This window comes from Cololabis saira, chromosome 8, assembly GCF_033807715.1.
Source record: "Cololabis saira isolate AMF1-May2022 chromosome 8, fColSai1.1, whole genome shotgun sequence".
NCBI classification, from domain to species: domain Eukaryota; kingdom Metazoa; phylum Chordata; class Actinopteri; order Beloniformes; family Belonidae; genus Cololabis; species Cololabis saira.
Window position 1 is genome coordinate 43,718,469 of NC_084594.1, and position 6,000 is coordinate 43,724,468.

At 42.5% G+C, this 6,000-nt stretch overlaps 1 protein-coding gene across 2 annotated transcripts in view; it reads right to left on the minus strand.

Annotated features, from left to right (window-relative positions):
- Positions 1–5,311, minus strand: part of ndrg3a (ndrg family member 3a) — a 57,430-nt gene extending 52,119 nt beyond the window's left edge. For both annotated transcript variants that reach the window (XM_061728085.1, XM_061728084.1), the window contains exon 1: positions 5,173–5,311. The gene's annotated coding sequence lies outside the window, so the exon portion shown is untranslated. The remainder of the gene's footprint in view (positions 1–5,172) is intronic.
- Positions 5,312–6,000: the final 689 nt, after the last annotated feature.

Genomic DNA, 6,000 nt, shown 5'->3' on the forward strand with positions numbered 1-6,000 from the left:
GCACAGGCGTGTCAGCCAAGACAGCCCTACGACATCCAGAGACTTGAGGTACTCAGGGCGAATCTCATCCACCCCCGGTGCCCGGCCACCGAGGATGTATTTTTTCTACTTTGTGATTTTATAAGCTAAGAAAACATGAAGGATAATGATACTTTTGCTGTTTGCACTGTTATCCCACTGTTTAAGCCAAACAGTTTGAATAAATGTTGAATCTGTTCTTACATTTAAAACGTGTTTCATTTGAGTCATTACAGTTTTGCAGTAAAGTTGTTCGAATTTAATTGTTTTTTATTAATTCAATTGGTGTAGTTTAGTAGCATTTAGTATCTTTTACAGCAGTGATTTGGCTCCAAAGACTGAATGTGGTGATAGATTTATAGTTACAAAGGTGGAGTTGAATTGGTATTTTTTTTAATCGTCATTTCTATCGTTATCAGGATAAATGTCAGAAATGATGGTGATACATTTTTTAGTCCATACCGCCCATCCCTAGTGCACACTTCTGCTCACTTCTCCTCCTCCTGAGCAGAAGTTCCCCTGATTCATCCCTTCATCCCCCCAGCAGCTGAGGAAACAGCCGTTGGGTCATCCGACACTTAGGAAGTTCTGGACCAGAGGAGACGCGGGGTCTGTGTCCGGACAGATCAGGTTCTGATTCAAGGCTCGGTTACAGAACTGTCCAGGTACACACGGGTCAGGACCACAACAACGGTGATGTCACGGCGGGAGTGGGCGGAGATCCACCTGATCTTGGAGATCCAGGACCCAGACCGGGTTCAGTCCCAGCTGGACACGAGGAAACCAGACAGGGACCACGCACAGACAACACACACAAAAGGGCCAATCCCAATACACGCCCTACTTTCTACCACTACCCCTAAAAAAGAAGCCACAGATTTTAGGGTGCTTGAAATCTTCCCAGGTCCCTGTCCCAATACTCCCACTACTCCTACTTTCAGCACCACCACTAATCAGGAAGCTGAGAGCCAAAAGCTGTTTTAATTTTGCTGTAGCGTTGTTAATATGCCACTTTATTAAGTTTTAATATTTTTTCAGGCGTAAAAGTAACCATTAAGATCCCCAACCTGGGCTCAGTTTATCCAAATAACGCCTGTTAAGAAATTTGATCTGATGTTTTTGGGGATGAGAAGAGCCGCCGGCCCCGGGGAGCAGCAGCAGCAGCAGCAGCTCACGGCCAGGTCAACCTGCGTCGTCGTCCTGGGGAGAAACCTGCAGCTCTGTGGAGAATTACCTCTGGCTGAAATAAATCATTTAGGAAGATAAATGTTGGTTTAATAGATGAAATCTAACAGTTGTAGCTACGCCTGTTAAGAAATTTGCTCCAAAAATTTCGGGATTTCTGACTGCCTGCTCCGGAGCTGATTTATGGTTCCACGTTAAATTGACGCGTAACCTACGCCGTAGGCTCTGCGTTGGTGTAACGCGGAACCATAAATCACCTTTATTCTGGTGTGATCTTCGCAACAACAAGCAAACGACTGATTATGTACATTCACTGAGTGAATATTATGAAAGTAAAATATATATTTCTCGCTAGAAATGTAATCAAAACGCATTTTTATGCAGAAACTAACTCAAAATATTGATTTTATTCACTAAAAAATAAGAAATATCCGCCATGTTTCAGAGCTGAAACCAGGACTAGAGGAGCTGAATCCAGCGATACAAGAGAACATTTGTTCCTCTTCCATGGGTGCAGTCCACATGCTCCACTATGCTCCTCCCACAAATGTGTCACAGTTTATAAAAAGGGAAGTAGACAAGCTTTCCAACGGTGTAAGATTTATTGATTCATATATAAGCAGCATCGTTGCAACAAAGAAATAATAACCTTCCTTTTCGTGCGAGCTTTAATAATGATCCTCTTCTGGGCTCGGACCCAGGAGTTGGGATGTGGGTTCTTTGGTGAAAGCAGATGTTTGTTGTCCAAACATCAGGAGTAAACCATTACCCAGCATCCTCTGCTGCCCATCGTTGTTTCATACACTCACGAATGACGCCACCTTCCTTAATAAGTTATCTGCTGCATTGCTTATGTCTCATTCAATTTACTTTCTACAATTTAACGTAGAGGACGAACATCTGTTGTCTGCTTTCACTGCCGTCGAGCCGTCCCACTCTGATACAAATCACTGATACGCTGCTGGAAAATAGAAACATTTTATACTCCACGGCATCGGAAGCAGTACTGGAGTTGTGGGGGGATGGCATCCCCCCCTGAAATAAAAACGGTCCAAATCATCCCCCTGTAAAACTGCCATCCCTCCTTTCCATCCATTATGTCATTTCATCAATGAATGTGGTTTTACTGCTATTTCAACATTTAGAGTCATCACCAGAAAAATAACACCAGAAAAATGTGACAATTTTCACCTGTTTCAGGTAAATTTTCACTTGAAATAAGTAGAAAAATCTGCCAGTGGGACAAGATTTATCTTCTCATTACAAGCAAAAAAAATCTTGTTCCACTGGCAGATTTTTCTACTTATTTCAAGTGAAAATCTACTTGAAACAGGTGAAAATTGTTGTTTTTTCCAGGGATGAGTCTTGTTTTAAGTGTAATGAGATTTTTTTTACTAAAATGAGACATTTTAACTAGTAATAAGACAAATATTCTTGTTAAGATTGTGAGTTTTTGCAGTGATCCATGTTACTTATCCTGTGAAGGACAAAACCATATTGATAAGTTCAGAAAAGTGTTTTTTATTGTTGTGTTTTGATGTATTTGATGTAAGCCCAGTGGATATTTAAAGCTTACAGAAGGCTGCATTTAACTGCTGCTATGTCATTCCTGCAGTATTTCTGCAGGTGTTTTGGTCACTGCTATTATTTGATTCTACAATTTAACATAGACGATGAACATCTGTTGTTGCCGACAGATGTTGATGTACCGCAGGTTCTTTGGATGTCTGACTCTGATGTGACTCTGATGTGACTGCAGATCGGGCAGATTGGGCAGACGGAGTAGAAGGAGTAGCTCAGAGGTGAAAACCAGGCTGCCTGTCAGCTCTGCTTTTAATTACAGGCTCCATCTCTCCAGCGAGGGTTCCCCGCTGACGCTCGTCCCCGCAACAACTCCTCACTCACTCACAGAGCAGCAGCTCTCACGTTTTACCAACGCACTAATCCGTGTAACACGTCCAGCTGTACGTAGTAATCCAGGCTGATTTAATACCCGCGCAGCAGCCAGATCTCCATCACTCACCGGCGGCACTAACCACTTCTGCTTTCACTGCTGTCTTTATCTCAGCCAGTGTGAGACTTGTGGGAGGTCAGTGAGAAGTTCTGACAGCTTTTATTACACAAAACCGTGTTTAAATAAAGATTCTCCCAGGGGACCGGACCAAAATAAATCACACAGACTTGCGGATGTTCAGGACAGCGTGTGGATTAATCAGCAACTTGTGACACTCCCACTGGTGAGGTTTGCACGGTAATAATCAACCAGCAGACGAACAAGGCAATAAACCTCAAACCATTAACTTCCTGCTCTTTCCAAAGACTCAGGCTCGGTGAGGGACGAGCTCCAACGCTGGGTCTTATCTTTCCAACCGTCTCCAGGTGCAGTGTTGTGAGTAACGACAGAGTCCCGGCCCGTGTGTTGTGTAAGCGCCGTGTTGAGGTCACGGGGTCAATGTGGGGAGGTCACAACACTCAACGTAGAGTACTATCCCCCTGAATTACAAACCCAGGTGGTGGCCACGGGAAGGTCGCGGTGACCTTGTGCTACGTCAGCGTGGCTGTTTTAGCTTTACAGGGAGGAAATGAACAACCGGTGGTGGTTTCAAATTCATTTCAAGATGGCAGCGGCCGTGTGCGACCTGATGCCCTCCCACCTGAACACCTGTGTGACCTTGGCATCCTCCCGGGTGACACGGCCATCCATCACCGGAGCTGTGACGGGTGGGGGGGTGGGGGGGGACTGATCCGGCAGAGGAGCAGGTCCACACCAGGACCGCCATTAAACACACACCAAAAAGTTATTCTGACACTTCTATAACACAAAGCTCTGCCATTTCCCCCTAATAGAAATAACATGAGGCTCTATCAGATTATCATTCAGTAATATTATAACCTTTATTATAACCTTTTAATTAAACTTACTTTTTATTGGAACGCAAGTTTGTTCTTTTTTTGCACAGTTTTTCTTTCTTTTCTCGTACTTTTTAGTTTTCATTCCAATGTATATACTGTTTATATTTTGTAATGATATATTTTTTACTGTTTTATCCTTCTTTCCCTGCATGTGTGTGTTGTGTGTAACGGCTGTTGCACAAAGGGAATTTCCCTGAGGGAAAAAAAAAGGACAATCTTATCTTATCTCTTAACCATGTTTCTTGTCTTTAAGACATTATTATTAATAATAGTAATAATAAGAGTAATAATAATGATGATGATAGGGATTTTAAATGTTATCCATGTATTTTTATTAACATAAAGAGCATTATACAGGACTGTCTCAGAAAATTAGAATATTGTGATAAAGTTCTTTATTTTCTGTAATGCAATTAAAAAAACAAAAATGTCATACATTCTGGATTCATTACAAATCAACTGAAATATTGCAAGCCTTTTATTATTTTAATATTGCTGATTATGGCTTACAGTTTAAGATTAAGATTCCCAGAATATTCTAATTTTTTGAGATAGGATATTTGAGTTTTCTTAAGCTGTAAACCATGATCAGCAATATTAAAATAATAAAAGGCTTGCAATATTTCAGTTGATTTGTAATGAATCCAGAATGTATGACATTTTTGCATTACAGAAAATAAAGGACTTTATCACAATATTCTAATTTTCTGAGACAGTCCTGTATGTGAAGAGGCTCTGCTCTTCTTCAGTAGTTTCTCCAGGTTTTAGGGAGATGTGATCGTGACAGGCCTTGGTTTCTCAGTCCTCTGGAGTTATTGCAACATGTAGCAGAAACATCTGTCTCCGTGTCTGCACAGGAAGGACGGGGAAGCCGCGGCGCGTCATGTCGCATCTCTATTCACACACACACACACACACACACACACACACACACACACACACACACACACACACACACACACACACACACACACACACACACACACACACACACACACACAGATCACCGGTCAGATCACCGGGCTCATCTCGGAGCCGGACCGTCGCATCACTCACCGCGGCGGAGAAATGTGGTCTCTGCGGGTTCCGCTCAGTCCCGGCTGGGTTTATCCTGGTGGATCGGTAAAGCTCGGTGTGTGTGAGAGGGTCGCGCACGACGAGCCGCCCGTCTTCCTCCGAGTCCGGCAGCAGCTCTGGTTCTGGGCGGGACTACATGCTGCGGCGGAGGGCGGAGGGAGGGCGGAGGCAGCGCGGAGGAGCCAATGGCAGGGGCCGGGAGGAGCAGAGATAGGAGGAATCACAGAGAGCTCCCACTCTGATAAAAATCACTGATACGCTGCTGGAAACCCGCGGCTCTAGAGCCGCATGCCGCTCTCTAGCGCCGCACTAGTGGCTTCTGGAGCTTTTTCAAAAATGTCTTTTTTTTTCCTTTTTTTCTTTTTGTCTTCTTTTTTTCCTTTTTTTCTTTTTTTTCTTCTATTTTTTCTTTTTCTTCTTTTTTCCCTCTTTTTTCTTCCTTTTTCCTTTCCTTTTTAATCTCGACATTTTGACTTTTTTCTCCAAATCTTGACTTTTTTATCAAAATGTTTACTTTTTTCTCGACATTTCAACTTTTTTCTCGACATTTCGACTTTTTCTCAAGATTGTACTTCAACATTAATCTTGACATTTCGACTTTTTTCTCGAAACTTTGACTTTTTTCTCGACATTTCGACTTTTTTCTCAACATTTCGACTTTTTTCGAATAATGAAAAAAAAAATCTTCCCCCAGTAATAACTACTATAGAAACATGCAGCATGTGTTTGCTTTCATTCTAAGGCTTATACAAGACTTTTAATTTTTTGCGGCTCCAGACATATTTGTTTGTTGTGTTTTTGGTCCAA